Raw genomic sequence first — 25,834 nt, forward strand, 5'->3', positions numbered from 1 at the left:
TCAAAGACATCTTCTTGATTATTACTATTAGAACTGTTTGTATTCTATAAGGTCACTTATGTGTTTAGTTAAATTTCATGTCTTTGTTTCTAGAAATACTTAGAGAATCTAGTGCATATGCTCTTATATCCAAAAGTTTGTTATACTATATACTCTAATTATGAACTTGTTTTTTATAACTTGATTTTTGTTTTGTTTTATTTAGGAGTACTGAGTATTGAACCCAGTATTATTTTGAGACAGGTTCTTACAAAGTGGCCCAAGCTGACCTTGAACTTGTGATCTTTCTTAACTCAGCCTTCTGAATAGTTGGGATTACAAAGCGTGTGCTACCACACCTGACAATATTTTAGTTTTTAGCTTATAAATAACACTCAGTAATTGGAACCTTTGCAGACCATCAGTAGTCTAATCTTTTCTGGGAAATTAGTAGAACAACCAATTCATTTTGCTTGAGGATTACTTTTCTAATTAGTAGGCAAAAATAAGAGTGAGGCAAACATCCCAGAAAAGAAACTTTAGATGAAGCTTTAATTCTAAGGTACATACTAACAATGTGTGTGTTAACAAGTTCAAGTTTTATGGTAGGCAATTTGTCAATATGTGTCAGAGATTAATTGTGCTTACAATTGACCCATCAATTACATTTCTAGGAATTTACATTTGATTTCCAAAAAAAAAAATGCCAATTTATAAATGTATAGAGATGTTAATTATAGCAGAGTTGGTAATGATAAAAAATCTGGAAATGGAAAATCATGTATACTGATTTAGAATAAATGTCCATTATATATCATTAATTTAAAATATTTAAGTTGTAGGACATAATGTAAATATAATACCAGGGTTTTGGTTTTGTTTGTTTGTTTTTGTTTGTTTTTTTAGTCTCAAACAAGAATGTGTTTATTACATTAAAAGAATAGCTGATAAATGGTTTGGGGGAATGGTATATAAATATAAGTGTTTATTGTTTTTATAATATATTTTCAGAAATCAAGGATGTAGTAAATATTTAGTGCTGTCAGATAATATTATTTGTATGTAGTTAGAAGTCCTAAGTTCATAGTCTAACTTCACTCTACTAACTAGATAGTCTAACTTCACTCTACTAACTAGAAGACCTTAAGACAAAACCAATTTTTTTTGTGTGTGAAATCCATGTAGAGTATTAGCATGATATTTAACATGCAGAAAGTACCTGATAATATTAGCAGTTATTATCACAGGATTACTAAAATTGTTCTGGACTGACATGATATCAAACTAGAAAAAATATTAGAAGACAAGAAACAGGGATATGCTGTGATGATAAATATCCAGGCAGATGTATTAACAACTTCTAATTGAGGGGCTAGGGATATAGCTCAGTTGGTAGAGTGCTTGTCTCACAAGCACAAGGCCCTGGGTTCAATCCCCAGCACCAAAAAATATAAACAAACAAACATATAATTGAATTGTTGAACTTCTTGCCCAGGTGTTCTGAATTAATTATGGTATTATGTAAAAATAAGAAAATAGTTGTAAGACAGTATCATTCATAAACTACTATCACTATTATCCTTAATTTCAGCAATAATACATGTGATACTTCTTCCTGAACATTGTTTAAAAGTGTGCATATTTTGGGCTACACATTGAGTATAATATTCCATATTTGGCAGAGTTGATAGAAAATGTGGGTTGCCAAATTTCACAGTGTACGTTACAGGGAAAGATTACCTGAGGTTCGAAACCTTTAATGAATTTACAGTGCTAATAACTATTTTCCCTGACTTTTCATATTATAAAACTTTAAAAAGCTCAGATTTAAAAAACCAACAAAAACAGATAATCTGAAAGTATAAGTGAATAAAATATTTAGCCCCTCATCTGCCTAACAATATCAGAAGACTTGGATTCCCATCCTAACTCCACTATTTACTAACTCTACATCCTTGAGTAAATCCTTTAATTTCTCTAAGCCACAGGCAGAACTTAGTCCTTGTAATAGAACTATAAATTTTACAAAGTTGTTTTGAACATAACATGAAATAATGGATGTGAAAAGGCATTGTAAACTAGAAGGCATTCTACAGATGGAAGAAGCCATGTAATCTTTTTCTAATTTAGACTTTCTTTGCACAGTGTATTTTATTTTATGAGATAATATAAAAGCCCATCATGCCAATTTTCTTAAAGGAAAGAGACAGTAATGGTAAAATGGAACATTTATTGTAAATCCATACTAACCACTATGAAATATTTTGGCCTAGCTAAACATGCAGACTAATATCGTGCCTGTGGTAGCATATATATGAATTTATGACCTGAAGGCTGTTGAATTGCAAACAGATTTTTTTAAGTCTGCAAAGACATTAATCCAAAATGACATCACAATTCTAAGTGTTCTTAATAAAGTAATTGAGTGCATCACTCCGTCTTAACCTCAGGGTTACAGGAAACCTTAATTCTCAAGCTGACACTTCAGAAAGGGTTCTGATGATCCATGAATGTAGGTAGTCTTTAGTTAGTGAATACATTGCATACACACTTTCATACATACTCCCATTTTGCATGTGCAAACTTTTATGTTCCTGGATTGAATGGTATATTTTCTAATCAGTTCCTTTAATGACCAATTTTATTAAAAAGCAAAAAAGTGCAAGTGATAGCTAGCAAGGATTAAAATAATTTAATATTGGGTCTTTCATGGTGGCACACACCTGTGATCCCAGTGACTCAGGAGGCTAAGGCAGGAGGATCAGAAGTTCAAAGCCAAGCCTCATCAACTTAGACCCTGTCTCAAATAAAAAATAAGAAAGGCTCGGGATGTGGCTCAGTGGTTAAGCACCACTGAGTTCAATCCCTTGTACCAAAAGGGGAGTATTATATTCAGAATTAAAACTATTTTGAAGATGACAAGCACAACTGAAATAAGGTGATTACCCCTTCATCACAAACAATAGTAGATAAAATCTTTAGAAGTAAGAGAATACCTTTTCTTATGTTTGAAGAAATGGAATTTCTTTCTTTTTTTTTTTTTTTTTGCAAAATAATTTCTGGATTTGAAGTAGAAAATGAAAAATTAATTTGTTGGTTTAGAGTATTAATTCACTCTGACCAAGAAATGGAAAACAGATACATCAAAATTTTTTGTCTAGTCAACACTGAATAGATTCCCAAGTGTACTGACTTTGAAACCCTGGCACAGATATAAATTCCAAGATCCCTGTCCCTAGCCTTTACCAAGTAAAACATGATGAGGTAAAACAGCCTTCCTTCTTCCAGGTATCCTTACATCATGCACCTAGAGTAAACAGAGAATGTTTTCTTTTCACTTGGTTTTCTTTAGCCTCTTCAGGAACTATTTATTTGGGCAGTGGTTATACTGGTGGGAAGATGGGATTATAATTATTTTTGGTTCTTTCCAGACCCAGGTCTTTATTAGAAGGTTGTTTGGATTCCTGTGGTCAAGTGGTATAAGGAAATGCTAGGTTATTAACAATTTCCAATGATTTCCTCAAGAGTTCCTTTGGTTGCAAAGTCCTTTGATATCTTTGTTGATAAGGGGTGGAGTGGGGAAATGAGTATATTTCTTAGGAAATATGTAATACTCAGATATTCTTCTTCAGACCCCCAGTTCTCTTTTTAGCCTCCTCTTCTCTACCCCACTCCATACTTTTCTAATTGGGTAGTCTTGGCAGCTAACCTTTCTTAGCATTGAATGTATTACACTGTTGTTTCTTATCCAAAATTAATTGCCAGTAATTTTCCTTAATATTTGCTCTGGAAAATTCTTTTCTTGAAAAGATTCAGGAAAGTATTGAATAGAAACAGAGTGTCCCCCAGACCTAGGTGGTATATATTTGTAACAGGGGTTGAATGTGTATATAATTGGTACATTTTTAAAAACACTAAATGTGGGTGCTGAGGCTGAAGCTCAGTGGTAAAGCACTTTCTTCCCATGCGTGAGGCACTGAATTAGATCCTCAGCACCACATAAAAAATAAAAAGAGATACTGTGTGTTCATCTACAACTAAAAAATATTTTTTAAAAAACACTAAATATATTGTATGTTTAGCAAGATACTATAATGAAGGTTCTACCATCATATAAGTGGGGATTTGGGGGTTTCTGTTTGTATAAATTTACTTTTTTATTAAGTTGTGTTTAAAATCATGGCCTGTGCTATTAAAGATTAGACCCTGGAACATCCTTAAAGCATTGAGAATATTCCCTTAAAAGAGAAAAGATGTATACTAAAAACTGAGTATAGTGGATATTACAACACATGGTACAAATATTGAGAAATATTTGCCACTCATCCAAGAGATGAAAAGAACCAGGAAGGGATCAACAACAGACTTGAAGGGGTTGGCAGTAAAATCTGAGAGGCAGAAGCTTAGAGTAGAGCAAACTGGAAGAGCACAGGGAGTGACAAGACTTTCTAGATGCAATTTTTAAGATATCGGGCACTCAGAAAGGTCTGTGCATATCCAAAACAGGAGCTCTTTAGAATTCCATGAATTATATGAATCAACCTTTTATTTTTAATGAATTGCTTCAAAACAAGTGTGTGCTTTTTTAATAAGGAAAATTTAGTTGTTTCATTTTGCCTTAGTTCATTTAAAGTGCTTTTTAAATAAAATTTATGGAAACATGGAATTTAAAGGGTCTACCTTTTGCTTTATAAAAAACTATTTTTTGCCAGTCAAGGTAGCACAACCTATATTCCCAGCAACTTGGTAGGCTAAGGTAGGAGGATCACAAGTTCAAGGCAAACCTTGAAAATTTATTTAGCACGACCCTGTCCAAAAATAAAAATTTTTAAAAAGAGGACTGGGATGTAGTTCAATGGTAAAGTGTCCCTGGATTCAATCCCAGCACCCCCAAAACAAAAAGAGTGGGGGTAGGGGGGGAGGACTTTTTTGCTTACTTTTTGGCTTTTGTCCACTTTAATTCTACAACATTATTAATGATGCCTATCTGGAGATTGGGTAGTTTCCTAATGGTTTTATCTGTATTCTTCACACTAGAACGAAAACATTGTGATTTGGGATTATTTGCTATTTCTTAAGCATGTATTTGAATGATGATGCCTAATCCTTTTTTGCTAATGTAGGCATCAAAGTGATTTTGTGATCCTAAGACTTAAAAAAAAATAATAAACAAAAAACTTAAAGGTTTCTAGTACTTTAATTATTATATCATAGAAGTACACCTTAGTTGGGTGCAGTGGCACATGCCTATAATCCCAGATACTTGGAAGACTTAGGAGAATAACAAGTTCAATGCCAATCTAGGCAATTAAGCGAGGTCCTGTCTCAATGTAAAATAAACAAAAAGGGTGGAGGATGTAGCTAAGGTAGAGCACTTGCCTAACATACGTGAGACCCTAGTTTGCATCCCTCACACTGGGGGAGCGGGGAGCACCACCTCAGTACATTTCATGTGTGCTGGCATATCCCAAGATTATTGTTCTGTCCTTACTTTGTACATACATCCCAGATGTCTAAGTGAGAAGCAAAAATGGCAAGCTTAATGGCCCCCTCTGCAGAGATTATCTTTGACTGGGGTAGGGACAAAAAGAGGTACTGTGGTAGATAACAAATAGACCCACCTTCCCATGAAGAAAATTGTCCTGCATCACCAGTGAACCTTCTTTTATTTGGTAGCATTTGGAGAATACAAAGAGATAAAATTCTAGAATTCTTTGTTCCCCATTCCATCAGAGACCCGAAGTTGGAAATCAATGCTCTTATACTCAAACATGACTGATCAGTGTAGTAATGATATCCAAGATTTTGATTTTAATAGAGTTGGATACAGCTGGGGTGTTGGGATTTTTTTTCAAGCTACTCATGTTCTCATTTGCACTACTTTTTGAAAACTTCTCTGGTCAGTTAAAACTAGCTTATGAAAACTTGCTCATTTCAAAGCTGCATGAAGGCAAAGAGGTGATTCTCCACTCTGTCCCAAGGCATACAATGGTGAATTGCAGGTATTCAAAGAATACGTTTTTGGATGAAGGATTATGCTTATTAAGAATCAATATTACTTACAGAATAAACCATTTAAGCATCAGTTTGTTTATTTGTTTATTTATTTATTTATTTATTTATTTATTTATTTATTTGTAGTTGTAGATGGACGGACTGACTGCCTTTATTTTAATTTGTATGTGGTGCTAAGGATCAAACCCAGTGCCTCGCACATGCTAGGCAAGTGCTCTGCCACTGAGCTACAACCTCAGCCCCAAGCATCAGTGATGAAACATGTGTGCATGCATGAGAGAGAGAGAAGAAAAAGCTGAAGCTAAATATTCACTTTTTAAAAAAAACTATAGATGAAATCCCTGCATGAATATCAAGCAGCAATATGTTCATTCCCCTTAAGCATATTTGCACTTGAAACTGATAACCCACTGAGACAAAATAATTATCCCACTGAGGCTAATTCAACATTTACTCGGTTTAGTTATTTTCTCCTTTATTTCTTGAAAGATTTTTTTTCCTGCTTGCTGTATGCATGTTATTTTGTTTTATTGAAAAAAAAAAAAAAAAAAAGACAGTACTGTCTCCTTCCTTCAGGAAACACCTTTTTTGTGTGTGATACAGTCAGTTTTTGTCATTTCCACTTTAATGTGAATTAAGAAGTCATCCTTTTCTTGTGAAAAGAAAATTTCCCAGCTGTTTATAAATTGTGGAGTCTGCTGTGGGAGAAGGCAAAATTTTAGAACCAGTTCCTTCTCTGTATTCTTTTGTTGCTTTTTCTATATTGCTGATCTTTTCATTTCTTACATGTTCCCTCTAAGTGATGGGATGGTGGCTTCCTGTTTCCAAGTTAGCTCTGTTTTGTGTATTAGACCCATGGTGATAGTACTTTGTGAGGATTGTGGCAACACTGTATGCTCTCCTTTGATTTAAAAGATAAGCTGGGAAGTCAAAAGGTGTTGGAAGGAGTATTATTTTGAAAGTAATTCTTTAGTGTTTTCTTGGTTAAAATGTTCTCCACTTCCTCTGTTCTCTAAACACACTCATTTGAGCATATCACTATTTTCTTTGTTTTGAGCCTCATTTATATATGTAGGACCACAGTGTAGAATAGGAATTCTTGCTGATGGACCTGGGCACCTCTCATCAGCATCTAAGTCTCCAGCTGATTCTTTTCAGTATCATAAACCATTCTGAAGTGGAGCTATAGGAAAGATCTGTCATACTACTTACTGTTCAGTTATCATTGGTCCCAAAATATACCATTGCATTTGGACATGTTACTCACAGTGCCTATAATGCTGTCTCACTGCTGCTTTGCTTGATTGACTTATTTTAAATGCAATTTGGAAGTTACATTGAATTTATAAATCACATTTTATATTCCATTATGTAGAGCTCCCTTTCTTTCTCCATTGCCTTGGTCCTGGGTTAGGTGCCTTGTCTGTGAGCACACATAGTATTCTGTAAAGGATAACAAAAGAAATTCATATATATATATATTTATTTTATTTTGATGCCATAGAAACAACTTTCAGAATATGAAACTGAGAATCATCTACGTAAGTTTGGGTTTCTTAAAAGTCAGCACTGGTTTTATCATTCTTACTGCTCTCTGTTTATTCAGAATAGTTCAACCAATACATTAGTCCTGCATGGTTTTTTTTTTTTTTGGGGGGGGGAACAATAGCTAGCATGATTAAAGGTTTTTAGGTGGACTACCAACATACTTGTCATCCAAAGACTTGCTGATACTTGATCAAGGAGATTTTGGTGGGTATATTGCACAGGCCTGGTCAAAGGGTAAGTGTGTGCTGGGAATGCAAAGTGGAGGGAATAGAGTTGAGGCTTGGGAACATTTCTGTTTTTTAGTAAGCTACTTCCTGTTCAGCTAAGGAGTTAGTCCTGTAACTTTGCTGTTAGCTAAACAGATAGTCCTGTAAGCTTGACAGATCACAGCTGTATCCTGTACTTTATGTAAAAATGTATTTGCTTTCCCTCCTTTCATTTAGTTTTTCAAATTTCCTAATATATTAAACTTTATTCCAGTGTTTCTTGGAGCAAGAAGTTGGATATATGCCCAGATGAGAATGTGAACAATAGCTAAATACTAGGTTGTAGTCAGGGTGAATTAAATGTGGGGTATACGTGTTGGAAAAACTGAATGACAAGTAGAAACCTCCCTGAATAAATTTTAAAAGAAGGTCCCAAGAGCACTCAGATATTTTAGGCTGGTGCTATAATTGAAGCTATTTTCCTGTTTCTTTTACAGACCATACAGTTCCTTTATAAAGAATCAAATGCTTTATAACCCTCATACCATTTATTTTTTCTCAGAGGTTCAGAACAACTTCAGGATATTTTTTATCTCATCACCCTAAAACTCTTTGATTGCCACTATAAAAATATTAATTACTTCCTTCTTTGGGATTTTTGTTCTCCAGTGTTTAATGAAGCCTGATAGGCCATTAGATTTTTCACATCAACACAAGTTTATTTCTTGATGTTTGGACCCATAAGCAGCTTGGTAATGTTTTTCAGTATCTCAGGTGAAGTGGAATATTTAACATACTCCATAGGAGGGCGAATTCTAATTTGAGCATTCTTTGCTAAGAGGCAGGGGTTTTTTTTTTTTGTTGTTGTTGTTGTTTTTTTGTTTTGTTTTGTTGGTAGAGTGGAAGAGTACTTATCAGGAGATGTTCATTCTGTGTGACCTTAGGTAATGACCTTGGGCATCTCTGAATTCTCACAAGTGAAAGAAAGATTTGGACTAGTTGACCTTTAAGGTCCTTTCAGCTGTATTTGGTGTTCACTGAGCCTGAGCTCACTGCTAGGACAAAAACCAGTTGCCTCTCTCATTGTTCCACGTGTTCCCAGAGACCTGTATAATATGAAAGATGAAAAGTATGTAAGCCATTTGATCTGTTCGATTTAGAAGGACGATGAGGCCACATTGTTCCATGAGGCCCATCCAGTACAGCCACAAACTACAGACAGGGTAGCTGCAAGTAATGCTGATGCCTCCTAGGAGGCTTATTCAGTGACACTCACTGGTATTCATATAAGGCAGACTAGAAAAGGATTATCTGTGGTGTTTTTCCTTCTTGATTTTGAAGTCTGAGAGGATTGGCTGGCATCAGCTTTCCTTTGGGAACATAGAAAACATTTTTCAAGAACTATTTTCATAAGGAGTAAAGCAAATAGGTACTGTACTTCACAAAGAGTAAACTCTTTTTACAGCATACATAAATGCTGAAATAATGCAGATGAAATCCAGGTGTTTACAGAGGATTAAGGAATATCCCTTTACACAGAGTCCACCTTTCCTAACAAATTGACAGGCTAATGAATGATTAACTGTTTGCTTTTTCTGTTTGTGTTGCTGTGTTCTTTATTGTCATTCATGTAAATTTCTAATCTGAAATACATTCTTTACTAGACTCATAGAATGTTAGCATTGCATAAAATCTTCAGGGACATTTAATTCAATCCTCTCATTTTGAATTGAGAAAACTAAGTCCCCATAAGACTCGGGAACTTAGCCAAAGTCATGCTAAGAGAATCTGAACTAGAACTCCTAGATTTTTTTATACTCTTCAGAATACAAACCCTGCTGGGTGCTGTGGCTTGGGAGACTGAGGCAGGAAGATCGTAAGTTCAAAGCCAGCCTCAGCAATAGTGAGGCGCTATGCAACTCAGTGAGATCCTGTCTCTAAATAAAATACTAAATAGGGCTGGGGATGTAGCTCAGTGGTTGAGTACCCCTGAGTTCGATCCCCAGTACCAAAACAAAAAAATTGCCCTTGATATTTGAAAGAATGGAGTATATCCACAGTTTTTGTTTGTTTGTTTTTGATGGTGCTCAATGAATGAGAACAAAGCTGCTGTTTCCCTGGGAACTTCCTCCCAACCTTTGTTCTTCATTAACATATCAGAAAGTAGCATTCTTCCAGCTGATATATTTCTATATCGCATTCTTAGGATAAAACAGCATGAAGCCAAAGAAGGATAATATGAACATGAAGTTACTGTTACTCAGAATATTCTCTTACAGCAGGGCAAAATTGTAGAACACTGAAATATGTTAATATTGAACAGAATTTCAGCCTCAGCTCAGCAGAGAGAATGGAATGAGGGCAGAGGGTGGGGGAGAATTCCTGATTATTGGCTATGGGTTAGGAGATACATTCAGGTCTTTTGTTTTCTTTTTACATAAAAAGAAAACAAAAGACCTGAATGCACTTAAAAATGCACTTGTACAGTGCATTTTTAAGAAATGACTGAGACCTAATTTAGGTGTAAATGTTTTGTGAATGTGTTGGAAATGTTTCTAATCACTGAAAAAAAATGGTATCAGGATCTAGAGATGGGGAAAAATTGTTGAATCCAGAAAATAGAATATAGTAATATTTTAACAATGCCGTTGGACAGACCCCATGCTTGAATATTGTGATAATTTAAGCTATACTATACATTTTAATCAATTCAATGTATTATTTTTTAAAAAAAATATTTTTAGTTGTAGATGGACACGGTACCTTTATTATTTTTTTAAATTTATTTGTATGTGGTGCTCAGGATGGAACACAGTACCTCAAACACATGAGGTAAGAGCTCCACCACTGAGCTACAGCCCCAGCCCCCATTCCTTGTATTATTGAAGTGGAGAAGTGGAGTAGGTAGTATACTAATTTGAGAACTAAATTCTGAGAATCTCTTAATTAATTATGCTTCCATGCTGAGTAATTAAAATTATATGCATCATTACTTGGTTTTATTTTTGAAGGAAATATACAATTTATGTAAGAGAGCTTAGATTGTTTCTTATAAGAGTTTGTATTATGTAAGTCATTTGGATTTTGTGAGAAAGTACTTAACCATGAGTTGCACAACTAAACCATTTAACAGAAAAGATGCTATCCAGTTTTAAGTTTCTGCTGTACCCAGTGGTAGAGGCTTGCCTAGCATGCTGGGTTCTGGGTTCAGTCCCCAGTACCAAAAAAAAGTTACAGCAACAAAGTGATTGTAAATTTTTCAGTTAAACCTTTAAATGAAAGTTTAACATACATATAGAGAAGTGCAGAGATCATAAAGTACAGGTTGATGAATATTTACAAAGTGAACACCATGTATAACCTCACCAAGGTCAAGAAGCAGAATACCAGAAACATCTTGTTGTATCTTCTCAGGTACTTCTCCAACCCCACAGGGTAGCCATAATTGGGATGTATTATCATAGGGTAATATTGCCTGGTTCTGAATTTATATTGAGGGAATTCAATATCTACTCTTCAGTACTGATTTCTTTTGCTCAGTATTTTTTTTCTGTAAGGTTTTTCCGGGTTACAATAGTTCATTCTTGTTGTCTATATTCTAATTTATGAACATAAAATAATTCATCCATTTTGATGATGTCCATTCAGATTGTTTCCAGTTTGGTTCTATTAAAAATAATTTTGCTGTGAACATTTTTGCATATATTTTTTTGCTGTTTACTTATGTGCGCCTCTTTTAGGTATATCGTAGAGAGGAGTGGGCATGTGTCTCCAACCTTTGAGATAATGTCAAGACAGTTCTCCAGAGTGTGCCAGTTGACACACTGACTTGTGGTGTTGGAATCCTGGATGTTCCACATCCTTGTCAATACATGGTATTAACAGTTTTTGGTTTAGCTTTTGTTTTCATTTTAGCCTTACTGTTAAGTAGATAGCAGTATCATTGTGGTTTTAATTTGTATTTCCCTGATGATTACAATCATGGGCACTTCTTTGTGTAATTATTGGTCACTTGGCTATTGTCTTGCAAAATGTTTGTTCATATCTTTTACTAATAGGAAACATTAGTTTTTTGTAATTTTTGATTATTGATTTTAGTAATTTTAAATATATATTCTGGACAGTCCTTTGACAGGGACTTGTACATGCTGAGCAAACTCTGTCAACTGAGCTACATCCCTAGCCCCCACCCATTTAATTTCTTTAGTGAGTTCACAAAACACTTATTTTTGACAACTATAGGTGTCTAGACTGGCACCTATCTTCTAGCACTTTGAAAAGATTTCTGCCTTCTTGCTTTTATTACTTTTTTTTTTTTTTGCAATCTACTACATGTCTAATTGTTAGTCCTTTATAGGTGATCTGTCTCTGGACAGCTCTGAAACATTTCTAGCCATGATCTCCTTGAAAGAAGAACTCTGCATTCTTTTCTTTCTTCAGGATCTGTAATACTTACTTTATATTCTGTTTAGTTTTTCCATTGCCTGCAGTTTTGTTGTTGTTGTTTTGAGGGGGTGATAAATTCTGTCCTCTGTTGTTTCTTCTGTCTTTTATTTAAGGTGATGTGTTTAGTTAAATGCTTTGTAATTCTAAATTTTGAAGTTGGCAAGATTTTATCTGTGGGAATCTTTAGGCAATCTGTTTTGTTTGTTTGGGGGTTTGCTGGGGATAGAACCCATGACCTTACACATGCTAGGCAAGTGCTCTACCTCTGGGCTATATTCCCAGCCCAGACAAATCTATTTTGAGGGCACCTTTCTCCAGATAGAATTTATGGTTCCTTTTGCCAGGTGTCTCAGATTGCTACCAAACTAAGACCACTTCATTTTCCTTTCTTGGCTTGCCCTTTTCTAGATCATCTGGTGTGTTAATTTAAAGTTCAGATCCTATTGGAGTAGGCCTGTTTTACACATTCTCAGAGGAGACTTTCTTTTTCCACTCAGCATTCTGGAAAAAATACATTAGGCTATTTGATTTGGGGTTTTATTAATTCCTTCTGCTAGTGAACAGATTGTTTTTGTCTACCTTTAACTGAGGGTATCAACCTTCAGGATTCTGGCTTTATATGGGAGTCTCTGAATCAACCCTCTATCTTATAGATATAAAGAATCCACTTTCAACCTACCCCCACAACCTCTGACTAGAATAAAACATGGTTTCTAATTATTGACTGATTTAGAAATATTTTTATAGGTTTTAAATTGTTTATATTGCTTTGAGATATAACTAAGTATCTAGAAAATTTGGAAATTACTGAAATAAGAGTAGTTCTGTGAATTTTTCTTATTAATAGTATTATCTATATAATGACTTTATGCTGAGGGAAGTTTACATGTTTAGATTCCTCTTTTGAGCCCTAGCTACATAGTTTGTTTTCGAACAAACGAACCAAAGTGTTAAAGCAACAGCTGGTTGTTCTGTTCTGTGTTTAAAACAGCAGTGTAGGTGCACTGCTTGCTTTCTGTTTTATCAGGTACATCTTGACTTTTGTGCCCTGGCAAAAGCAAACACTTGATGAGTGTATAGTGTCCCTTTTCCAATTCTTGTAGGAAAATATTAAAGCTTTAGAAGAACAAGTTTGATAGTCGGCTATCTAGCTTGAAATACCTCACTTTTTTCCAACTTTCATTTCTAAGAGTATAGCAAAGGTAATTTAATCACTGTTAAACTTGAAATTGAAGTAATTTGCTTTTGGCAGAAGACCTTCCTTCCCAAAATACTACTTGTGGTTTCTAGCTACGCGACTGAAAAATGTAGTAGTAAATTATATTGATTACTTCCTCTCCACAGGTTTGTTGCTTACTTTTCATAGTTTTGTTTGTTTTTTGGTTCTTCATTTGTTTGTGTGGGGGGGAGCAGGGTCCAACTCAGTGCTTCACACATGCTGAATAAGTAGGTGCTCAACACTGAGCTTAAAATTTAACTGCAGCTCCAAAGGTACTACTTTGGGCCTTCTTCTCCCTTCCCCCTCCTCTTTTTATTTAAAACATCATATATTGGGCCAGCAGGAATCAGTTTAAAAGGGGCCAAGAGATGTTTCAGATTAATGACTTGGCAACTTAGAACTCACAGGAGTCAAGTCCTGCTTATCTTGGAATAAATTTTAAAAACCCAGCCATTGAGAATTACTTCTATAAGGTGCCAGATTTAAAGTTGAAGTGGGGGGGCTGGGGATGTGGCTCAAGCGGTAGCACACTCGCCTGGCATGAATGCAGCCCGGGTTTGATCCTCAGCACCACATACAAACAAAGATGTTGTGTCTGCCGAAAACTAAAAAATAAATATTAAAAAAATAATAATAAATAAATAAATAAAGTTGAAGTGTGTGGGGGGAAACAAAACAAAACAAAACTTTACACTGATCCACATACCCCAAAATTTTGTCAATTTATTTTACAAACATCTTGTTTGAAGGATGGCATAGTCTACAGGACTAAAAAAAGCTTTATCAATGGCCATAATAAACATTGCTCTGAGCTTACATGGAATTTATACTGCTTTTCCTCAGAAATCTTGGTTTTTCATTTTCATATATAAGAAATACATACTGCCTTTCTAAAGTACTAAAAATGCCAATTATTTTTGCTTTGATTCTCTTTATCATATTTTTATGTAATCATTATTTCCTTTTGTTTAATATTTTAAAAGTGATAGATATTTATTACATACTACCCTTTCCTATATTGGAAAAACACCCTTTTTTTCTTCCCCCCTTTGTAGGATTGTGCAACCTTTCAGTTAAACAAAACCAAAATTGTTCACTTTCTCAGAGTGTTCCACCCCCTTGAAATAAACCACATAGCTCCCTGTGGGTGTGACCAGACCACAGTTATTTGATCTCCTTATCTCTTGTCCCCTTGTCTCCTTGCAGTGTCTCTTCATCTGCTTTCTTTGCTCCTCCTTTTACTCCTTCCACCCAGTTTTTGTACTTTCTTGTCACTTCCTTTCACAGTCACATAAGTAGTTCTCATGAGCTCTTCTCCCCACCCCCACCTTTTTATAAATATTCTGAAGAAGTTACTTACACAGTGTCCAAAGATATGTGTTTCATTGAGGAATTCCTATTTCAGGATTTAACATTTGAAAGACAAGATTTTTTTTTTTTTTTGCTGGAGGTGTGAATTCGTGAATATTAAGTATATAGGGGCCCTTGCTCTATGCAAAATATTTACTCCAGAAAGTTAGCTGTATCCCAGTATAATATAGTTAAATGCAGAGAGATTACTATTTAAGAGAACCTTACAGAGAATTCACATAATATAAACAAATAATCCTACCTTAATTTCTGTTTTAGAAAGGTTTCTTCCTTCTCATGTTGTCATGGTGGTATATATCGAAAATGATGTTTTTTGTATTCTAGTTCTTTAAAAATGGGAGCTTTTTTGTGTACTTTAATGTGGAAACATATCTTAAACATTAACCTTATGAAATTTTCATATCAATAGTATTTTGATCAAAAGGGTGATCAATTTAACATATCACCTTTTTTTAAAAAAAGAGAATTTTTTTAAATATTTATTTTTTAGTTTTCAGTGGACACAACATCTTTATTTTTATGTGGTGCTGAGGATCGAACCCAGCGCCCCGCACATGCCAGGCAAGTGCGCTACCACTTGAGCCACCTCCCCAGCCCCAAATATCACCCTTTAAAAAAAAAAAAAACTATTTTCCAGTTGTAGTTGGACACAATACCTTTATTTAAATATTTTTGTGGTGCTGAGGATCGAACTCAGGGTCTTGCACCTGTTGCTGAGCCACAACCCTAACCCCCATATCACCCTTTTATCAAAGTATATATCATTACTTTTAGCCACTGCCCCCTGCAATGCTGAGCTACATTCCTAGACCAATTTTAGCCCATTTTTCTAATCCGCAAAAATAACCTATTCTTATACATTCTTTTGGGCCAGTGAACTTTAGCACTTAGATGCCTTATTAAACAATGCTTGTAGTCAGTTGTGGTTTTTGTTTTTTCTTTTAATCTTCCCACCCACCTCCCATGAAATTTAAAATACTGTATACTTGCTACTTTTAAGGATTTGAGCCCACTGAGTATGGTATTCTTGTGCCACATTGACCATGCCTTTTGTTTATTGACCTTTGTATTAACCTACGACATTCTTATGCCTCTTCCATGATGATGTGATGGTAGATTACAGTTTGACTGGCTTTCAAGATAATTGGTTTTAATTATTTCTAAGTTGGTGGTTACTGCAGTGTAAGAACAAGCATTGTTCCCAGGAAGGATATAAATGGTTTTTGAGTTTCTTTTCTTAGTCTGCAAGTCAAAAGATTAGAGTGAAAGCAAAGCACATGACACAAAATTGTGTGGTTTGCTAATAGATTATAGACTTCCAGTAGCTTAAATTATATAAACGACTATATCTGTTAACCAGTGACAGTTCAGATTTCTCTTTTATGTTAATTGTAATCTCTGATAATTTTATATAAACTAAAGCCAAATGTTAAATTACAAGTTTATTAAGAAGTATTTTTTTTTTTTGCATGTCTTTCCCTCCTCCCCCTCCCATAATATCTTATCCTTTTTAGACTGAGTTCTGAGATAGCATTCCTGGAATCTTTTTTTTTTTTTTTTCCAATTTTTTTTAAAGATGTTGATGGACTTTTATTTTATTCATTTATTTATATGTGGTGCTGAGAATTGAACCCAGTGCCTCGCACAAGCTAGGCAAGCGCTCTGCCACTGAACCACAGCCCCATCCCCCCTGGAACCTTTTAAATTGGTTCCTTTCTCTGAATCTGTAATACCTCTCATATAGTGCAATCACACATTGTACTTAAATTGTTCACAATACTCTCTCCCTCTCCCTTCCCCCAACCCACTAAATTGCTAGTATTTTAGGGTCAGAGACAATGTCTTGTTCATTTTTTGCAGTCTCCACTGCCTGCCTGCTCGATTGTAGCACATAATGGGTACGGAATGAATTGTTAGTAGAATACATGAATTTATGCAGTAAGTAGAAAAGAAATATTTGTTCATGAATTGATTTGCCAACTTAGAATTTAAATATAAATTTTAAAATCTAAAATCAGAAGATTACAAGATCAGAACATGTAGATTTAGCATAGAACAATTTGTTACTCTACAACAATAGAGTATAGTTGATAGTTGAGGGCAGAATGTATGATGCAGTAAACTGAAGTGTGTCTGCAATACAAAGGCGATATATTTACAAACCAGTTTTGGTTTTCTTTTCATTAAACCTCCTTTCATGCTACCATTCTTCCTGAATAGATAGTAGGTCTACCGATCATGGAATGGAAAAGCCTATCAAGATACTTTTACTGAAGGCAGGTAGAACTTTGCAGGGACTGAGTAAAGGGGATGGAGATGGAAGGAAAATGTCTAAACCTGTCTTGGAAAAAGATTATGATAGTATTTGGGGACTTTTAAACATTAGTATTAGAGGATGAGGTGTCTTTTGTCATAGATAGCCAGCATAAGTTCTAGAGCTTGATATCAGGGAAGCTAAAACTGTTAGTAGCCCTACAAGTCATGTGATTAGTCAACTTGACCCCCTCACTATGGTACAGCAGATTTGAAGCTAAGTACTTGGATTTGTTTCTGGAGCCCTTAGAAACATTTATAAATAAAACTTAAATTTCCCAGTTTAAATAATTTTAGAATAGATGTTCCTGGGCAAAGTATTTGAAATGTAAAACATACTTTTCCAAGTAAAGAGATTTTTGTATCAATGTTAGAAAAAGTAATTTAAAAATTCTACATAGTTCCATACTCTTAGATGGGATAGATGAAAGCAGAAGTAATATATGTAACAAGAAGATGCAGGGGAAGGGGATTTTAGTCAAGCAAGATAAATAAGCTCTAGAGAGGGCCAGTAATCAAAAATACTACATTGAAAAAAATTCAAGAAGGTGGATCCCATGTTAAGTATTACCACAGTCAAAGATAAAAATTATATCTCAATATTAAGATTTAGAAAGTAAAAACAACTAGAAGTTATGTGTCTCATGAATGTTTCACATATTGTAGCTATATTACATTTTATTTTTACTTGTTTTTTATTCTGTTTTTGGACTCTTTCCAAAAACAGAAGATGCATCTTCTATCTTAAGTTATTCATGATTGTAGGTTTTGGGGGATTTGCTGTAGTATTTTGTAGTACTGAGGATTGAACCCAAGGCCCTGCACATGCTAAGCAAGTTCTCTGACGCTGAGCTATATCCCCCAGCCCCTGTATGTTTTTTAAATAGCACTTATATGTTTACTTTTCATTTTTCATTCTGTATTCTTTCTTGGAGTGGGGAGGAGTGCCAACTGGGGATTAAACGCAGGGGCACTCAACCACTGAGCCACATCCCCAGCCCTATTTTGTATTTTATTTAAAGACAGGATCTCACTGAGTAGCTTAGCGCCTTGCCGTTTTGAGGCTGGCTTTGAACTTGTGATCCTCCTGCCTCAGCCTCCCAAGCTGCTGGGATTGCAGGCATGTGACACTGCACCCAGCCATACTTTTTTTTTTTTTTTAACGTAGTCTTTGTCATTGTTTTCAGAAATATTGTGCTTTGATAGTCAAAGCCATATTTTGTTTTCCACTTCAAAGCTTGGCAATCTTGAAGATACAATACAGTTTCACCAGTTCAATGTGTTAAATGTGGATCATGTGTAATCTTTATAACTAATGATTTGCTAGATTGCATCTTCTATCTCAAAAGACTTAATTTGTAAATCATTATAGGTTATATTGTATCTTTTTAAAAATCCAGAACAAAACATTTTGAATATTAACCATATTTCATATCCCCAACCTTGCCTTTTCTACAATTTCCTCTTTAAATCCTGAATTACTTCTTTTTTTTAAATGTTTGTTTATTTTTTTAGTTGTAGTTGCACACAATAACTTTATTTATATGTGGTGCTGAGGATCGAACCCAGAGCCTCTCATGTGCTAGGCAAGTGCTCTGCCACTGAGCCCCAGCCCCTGAATTACTTCTTTTATCAAATAAACATTAAATAGACAAAGAACACTATCCATTTACCATCTATAACACAGGTTGCTCACCACCTGTGTGTCAGTTGTACCAGTGAACAGACAAGTGTGAGTTGGCAAAAGGAGTGCTATGTTGGAGGTTTTACAGAGTGTTGGGGGCCTTGAAGCTTTATGCTCCATGAGAGAGACTGTCCTTCAAACTCATCTTTGCAAGGGAGGCAAGACTCAGGCCATTCCTCAAATGGGAAGTTACAGAATGTAGCCTGGGATGCCTGCAAACAGAGTTGCATTTTACCAACTTGGAGAGAGGCACTCATTATCTTCTCAAGTATGAACCCATGGTCAGCACTCTTATCAAGGAGTTACCATATTGTATCATCCCTCTGAGAACAGATAGTTTGGGGAACAAAACCTGTAAGAAAGTAAGACTTACTCTTGAGCCCTCCTACAGTTATGGGAGCATCTCTGACGTGGGGCTGCATGATTCTAGGATGGCAGACTGTTCTGTGAAGCAAAATTCTTGGAACTCACAGTTCGTACCATCTTATCTTTGATTTACTTTTTTTGTTTGTTTGTTTTGGTACCAGAGATTGAATCCAGGGGCATTTAACCATTGAATCACATCCCCAGCCTTAGGGTCTTGCTAAGTTATTGAGGCTAGCTTTGAGCTTGCTATCCTTCTGCCTCAGCCTCCTGAACTGCTGGGATTACAGGCATATGCCACCATGCCCAGCTTGATTTACTTTTTGTCCAGGCTTTTTCCCCCACTACCCTGAGTTTTACACCCTCAGCTGAATTTCTTGTACAACTTGGTTGTCCCCACAACTGTCCAGGGTTTCTTAGATCCAGAGTCTCCTCACTGTGTATAAAATTGGCCTTTTAGGAAAATCACCAGGTATGAAAAAATTATTCCTACTTCCATTGCCACTAGTTATATGACCTTCTTTGCTTAACCTCTTTTTGAGTTTTAGTCTTCTCATCCATAGGGTTGTTATGGGGAGTACACTGGATAAGTATATAAAGTACATAGCAATCTGAATTATTCAAATGGCTCTTAAACTGCAGTTGTCTTCTCTGACACAAAAATTAGCACAGTTGGCTTTTAATCTCTTTTAAAATTTCATGCCTGTCATTATGCTCTTTGTGTTCCCTCCCATTTTCTGTCACTTGGCTTTCCTTTGTGGTATTCAACCTTGTGTTGTTTTTTTGTTTGTTTTTGCTACTTTGATCATAACTGAATACCCATTTACCCAGGCATAGCCATTCCTCAGGAACTTGAGGTGGTCCAGTGGGCTAGGCTCTGTGTTAGGTATTGAGATACGGAGATGCTCCTAGTTGTATAGAGGAACCCATGGAGGCAGCTAGCTAGTAGGAGGAATTTTGTAATGCAGCTATATAGGATTTATTTGCTGTCATTTTGTTTACATATACCAAATGAGAACCAAATATAGGTAGCACCATGCTTAGAAAGCAGTATGTGATTGTTTCAGTTCTTGAATTGTATCTCATACTGTCATTTGTCCCTTCACTTCTTGTGTTTCCTTCTTTGATCACTTACCACATGCCAGATACTTTATAAACTATCTCTGTACAACTTCAAGTTAAGATTTCTCTTGTTTGGGGGCTTAGTTTGTAGCCCAGTGATAGATTGCTTGCCTAGTACGTATGAGGCACTGGGTTCCATCCTCAGAACCACATAAAAATAATAAATAAAGGTATTGTATTCATCTACAACTTAAAAAAAAAAAAAAAGATTTGTTTTATAGCTAGGAAAACTGAGTCTCAAAGGAGTTAAAAAAAAAATTGTTAAAGATGCTAGCACATCTCTACCTTCTCCTTCATCCTAAAATGAAGCATAGAGCTTCTGTGGAAAAGCCTTAGATGAGGCCCTGCGAATAAATGACTGACTAGTTGACAGACTAGTAGGACAGGCAATTAAAACTTTGTAAATCTTGTTTCGCTCCCCTAAGCAGTTGGATAATTAAAGTAGATGAGTCTATACTTCTTTAAGTTATGATCTCTTCTTGGCTCCTCCCATCTATTCATGATTTGAATAGATCTAGTTGTCATTCTGTGTAAGAAGTACAAGTTTTGTGAGACAGTGAAGAAATGTTCTAATGCACAGGTTGCAAAGGCCAAACTATTTTTTTTAAAGAGAGAGGAGAGAGAAAGAGAGAGAATTTTTTTAAAATATTATTATTATTTTTTTAGTTTTTTGGTGGACACAACATCTTTGTATGTGGTGCTGAGGATCAAACCCGTGCCGCACACATGCCAGGCGAGCGCGCTACCGCTTGAGCCACATCCCCAGCCCAAAGGCCAAACGATTTTGAGGTGATTGCCTCTGAGGAAGTAGGAGTAGAAATCACCTGGGAAGAGTCTTGAGGGGACTTTGAGGGGTATAGGCTGTTCTATCCAGATGTACACTTAGATTCATCATCTCATTGTATGTAAATTATACATAGAAAGTTATAAATAAATATTGGACTCTAGGTAAGGATATGCAGGCTAAAGTATGGGGGGGTGCAGATATCTCTAATTTATCTTAAAATGCACTAAAAAAATGGGTTAGTAGCTAGCTGGAGGGATGGATAGATGAAGAAATAATATGCCACAGCAAGTGCAGTACATTGTTAATGGGTAGAAACTAGGTAGTGTTTATGTGATGTTCATTAGTAAAGTCCTTTGCTGTATGCTTGAAGTTTTTATAAAGAAATAAGAAGTAAATAAATAAAACATAATTATTTATAATAAACTATTGGGAGAAATTCATTTTTAAATTTCATATGAGTGGCCTCCTTGAAGGTCTTTGTTAAGGTCAATCCAGTTTTTAGTTAGACTGGCTTAGGCTCAAGTAATCTGAATTAAACAGCTCAGACAGACCTCTCCTTTCCTTAGCCAGTCTTGTAGGTGGGGAAGTTCCTTCCCTTAGACATTTCAAGCTAGACCAAATGTCCCACAGAGCTGAAGCTTGCCAAGCAAAACTCGTCCTTGTGGTTGTTTTAGTCACTAATGGTTATACCATGTTTCTAGAAGTTAATGTCACCATCACCCAAAGATTAAACTTCTCCCCCACTCCTTCATATATCCTTGTCCAGATGGTGTTTGCTGGAAAGGAAGAAGCTCTTTTTTTTTTTGGTTTCATGATTTGTTTCAGTCTCCCACATATTTAGCAAATGAAATGTCATGCTTTCAGGATTTATAGAGCTTTAGTTCAAGACAACTTCTTATTGTGCTGGTTTGAGTTCTGGCACTTGAGAGCATCTTCATTCAGATGATTATGGAATGTCTCTCTGACTCTTATATTTGGAATAGACAGCTTGTCTTCTCTTCACTAGTTAAGCCTTAGACCTTGGGGATACCCAGAATGAATGTCCCATCTATATTTTTGAGAATATACAGGCTTAGGAGTGTATGCACTCTTGAGCAGCTGACATTGATCATTGAGCACTAGGGGAAGGAACAGGCCCTTAGGACAATGAATTCAATCAGGAGCATACCTGGTTTCCTGTTTAATAAAAGAAAAAAAAAAAACAGTAAGAGGCTAAAATATGGCTTGAATTAATTTTTTTCTTAACTGCCATCTTTCTCTTTTCTCCTTCATAACAATAACTAATCAAAAGTCATTTATGTACCTAAAATGCAACTCATTGTATGTACTGAAAATAATAATAAATTGACATTTTGTAAGATCTGAAATAAAATTGGAGTGGGGGTGCCATTGTACTTGTTGATTTACACATCATACTGTCATTAAGCTCTCTGGCACTCAGTACAGACTATTTTCTTTAACTCCAGAAAACTGATGAGGGAAGGAAAGAAGTTTGATTGCTTGAAAGTTACCTGAGAAGATTGGATCTGTAAAATACACGTGAATCCTTGAAATAGACAGGTATATATGTGGACCAAGTAATCTGAACTAACCAAGAAAAACTTGCTTTACTGCATGACTGTGGTGAAAGCATTGGTTCCTAACAACTTTCACAGTTTAAAGGATTTTTTTTTAAAGGGACAAACTACACATTGGGCAAGCAGCTGTGTAGTCCAAAAAATATTAGCTGGATTTAATGTACTGGGGGCATGTGGACTGCTAAGAATGTCGCACCTTGTTTATGCCAATAAATCAGAGTGTCTGCTCTTGGTACTAAATCTGATGTCATTGGCAGATTTTCCTCTTTATTGGAAGGATGATATTCAGAGGGAGAGTATTTTTTCATATATTTTTCTCTCTCTGTGATTGGTATGTTTTTATGAGTTTTTAAAGCTATGAAATAATATTGGCAAGTCCTAAGAAAATGATCTGGATTTCATTTCTTCTCTTCAGCTCTGTGTGATCTTGTGCACATTCCTGACATGTTACAAACAGCTTGTGTCTCTGAATGTGCAGTATCAATTTTCAGTGGCGAAAGCCCCAAAAGGAAACAGACTGATTCTTCCCTGCGAAACAGCTGGTCAGTTGTGGATGGAATTAATTGCTGATATATATTGGCTGTGTTTTTCTTCTTTTGTCATTTCCTTTGCAGCTGTGAAAGTGAAGTTTGACTTGAAAACAGACATTTCCAACAGTGTAGATCCAGAAAGTATCAGAATGCAATTCTTTTAATAAATATCCAACAGGTACCTTTCAGTTGTTCAGTATGAGGGTGAGATGAGAAAGAGCAAAGAATGGCAGCAGGTGATTCATGATTACATATATGATTGGAAAAAATTGAACTGAGCACTTGGATTATGAAAGGATTTTGCAATGGTTACTTTATTACATGGCAATTCAACAAAGGCTCAATCAATCAGCACATCATTCCTAGAATCTGAAAGCGGGTGTTCAAGGCCATCTCTCAAAAATACTGAAATGTCCAATACTCCAGGCTGATTTATTCTATCAATACCAAGAAGTGAAGTTGGGGATGACAATATGACAGCATGTATCATTAAAATAATATTTTCCTTGTCTTCCCTCAAAGCCTTTTCTATTGTTTGTTTTAAATTCTATGTAAACAATTATGTTGTTTGTTTTTTAAATGCATGGATATTTTAATCGGAAGTATTTTTTTCATGATAGAATTCCCTGAAAAATAACTTTGTGTCTCTGGATGTGCATGTATAGAAAGCAGTATTGGTTAAAGTCACTTTAAACAATTATTGAATGTTAATAGTTTCAGTATTGACAAATTATTTTAGACACAAAGACTTTTAGATGCTACTTACATATATATCCTATGAATCTTTTATTTGGAAAAAAAGTCTTGAGATTAAAATTCTTTGAAAATGGATGGTTGTAAACATTTTTAAAGTTTTCTCAAAATAATTTTTCCTTTTATGTGTGCATTTATTGTCCTACCAAAGAAAGTCCATACTCACATCTCATTTTTGAAGACAACCCTTACTAATTGGTAAGAAAATGTTTTTATTGTACCTTTGTTGCTGGGAAAAGCAAAGTGTTGGTGAGGGGAGAAAGTAGGTAATTTGCTTGTGTTCATATTCAGGTGCTCTGAAAATAGACCAAAGTAATGTTCTAGAATGAGCAGTGTTTCTGACGCCTTGAGATATGTAAAAACTGCTGTTGCTAAACATAGAAGTTGGCATTGTTGGACTTCCTTTATAGTAGTCTGTTTCCACCTAATGTTCTGCATGATCTATCTTGCATTTTGTCCGTTTTCTTCACAAAAAAGAAATGGGTCTATGCAGTTTCCTCCAAGACAAAGGTTTGCTCCAGAAAACTGATCTACAAATATGAACCTTTCCCCTATATCTTTAAGGAGGATTAGGCAATTAATTTTTACTCTGAGGCCCTGAAAAAAATGTGGCAATATTAATGTGCTGTTGGCTCTCACTGAAGTCTGCCTGGGTGTGTTGTTTCCCCCAGAGTGGGCTCCACCCTTGCTGTAACCACACCGAGTGTGGATATCATGCTGTTTAAAACGAAGTTCATTTTTAGGGCAGCATTGCATCAGAATTGCCACACGAAAACCAGCTTAAGAAATGTACGGTGGCTTAATTGTTTTTTTTTTTTTTTTTGGTAAGTAATGGATTGTCTATTGTAATACTGGTAGCTCACAGCTTAGAGGGATGCATAGATAAGATAGATGGTTATTTTTGCCACCTGCTAAGTAACATGCAGTAGTCTTTGGGAGGAATCTGTGGCTTTATTACTCAACTAATTATTTATTATTTTTAGTTCACTTGTCTGCTTCTTTCTTTTCTTTCACAGTATACTGAAATGTTATTGTTTCTATTTGGAGGATGTTTAACTGTATGAATGAAGGAGAATACTAGTCATCTCCCAAATGTGCTAATTATTTAACATAAAAGTGTTTAAAGTAGTGTTTTGTACTGAATTTATTAGACCATTGATGTCCTAATCTGGCAGTACTGCGTTTCGAGACATCGTGGCATGAACTTTGTGTGTTAAGAGTGGGTTCATTGAATTAAAAAAAGGCAGCATCTAAAGAGCCTTTATTTCTGCCATAATGATGCTTTGTCCTGTTGCTGTTGGGTATTTGTCAGAAGAGTTGGGGCAGGCTGCAGCCCAAAGTTCTGTTCCATGCCTCGGCAGTTCTGTGTTCTGTCTTCTTTCTAGAGTTTGTGACGTGATTGGTAAGTTGAACTACAGGAGAATTATTGTTGTTCATTGAGGTCCATGTTCAGCAGTTGCGTTTTTTTGTTTCTTTCTTTCTTTCTTTGCAATGGGGTCTGACTCCCCCACTCACATATTGGGGTTCTTTTTGAGCTGAATTTTAAATTTCTGTGAAGTGTTCTATTCACTGAAACAGAAGTTGCCATGTTGAAAGAAAGGCTGTGCTTTGAGATGACTATTGTCCCGCTGTGGTGTGTTGTACACTCTTTTGGGGTGACACACCCATTCATGCAAGTAAGTTCAACAACCTGCCCCATTTGAAATCAAAGCTGAATGTTGAAAATGGCAGATTTCTGTAATATTTTGGGGGTAGCATTGTGTCAGCATTTTTGGTCTTAGACTGCCTATTGTCCCCTTGTTTCAACTTCCTCTTAGAATCTTGGTTGTAACTGTGTTTAGCTATCTTTTAACTTCAGAAGGATGTGAGAATAAAGTAAAAGCCTATTATCACAGAAGAAAAAAAAAAAAAAAAAACACTA

At 35.6% G+C, this 25,834-nt stretch overlaps 1 protein-coding gene across 13 annotated transcripts in view; it reads left to right on the top strand.

The window, feature by feature from the left end:
* Add3 (adducin 3) overlaps nucleotides 1–25,834 on the top strand; it is a 119,550-nt gene that overhangs the window by 34,599 nt on the left and 59,117 nt on the right. For 2 of the 13 annotated variants that reach the window (XM_048807302.1, XM_048807299.1), the window contains exon 2: nucleotides 22,520–22,613. The exons of 8 other annotated variants lie outside the window; for them this stretch is intronic. The gene's annotated coding sequence lies outside the window, so the exon portion shown is untranslated. Of the gene's footprint in view, nucleotides 1–22,519; nucleotides 22,614–23,320; nucleotides 23,339–24,569; nucleotides 24,738–25,297; nucleotides 25,316–25,834 lie in introns of those variants that run through there. 3 more of the 13 variants (XM_048807307.1, XM_048807304.1, XM_048807309.1) reach the window with 3 other exon arrangements.

This window comes from Marmota marmota, unplaced genomic scaffold (genome assembly GCF_001458135.2).
Source record: "Marmota marmota marmota unplaced genomic scaffold, marMar, whole genome shotgun sequence".
Lineage (NCBI taxonomy): Eukaryota > Metazoa > Chordata > Mammalia > Rodentia > Sciuridae > Marmota > Marmota marmota.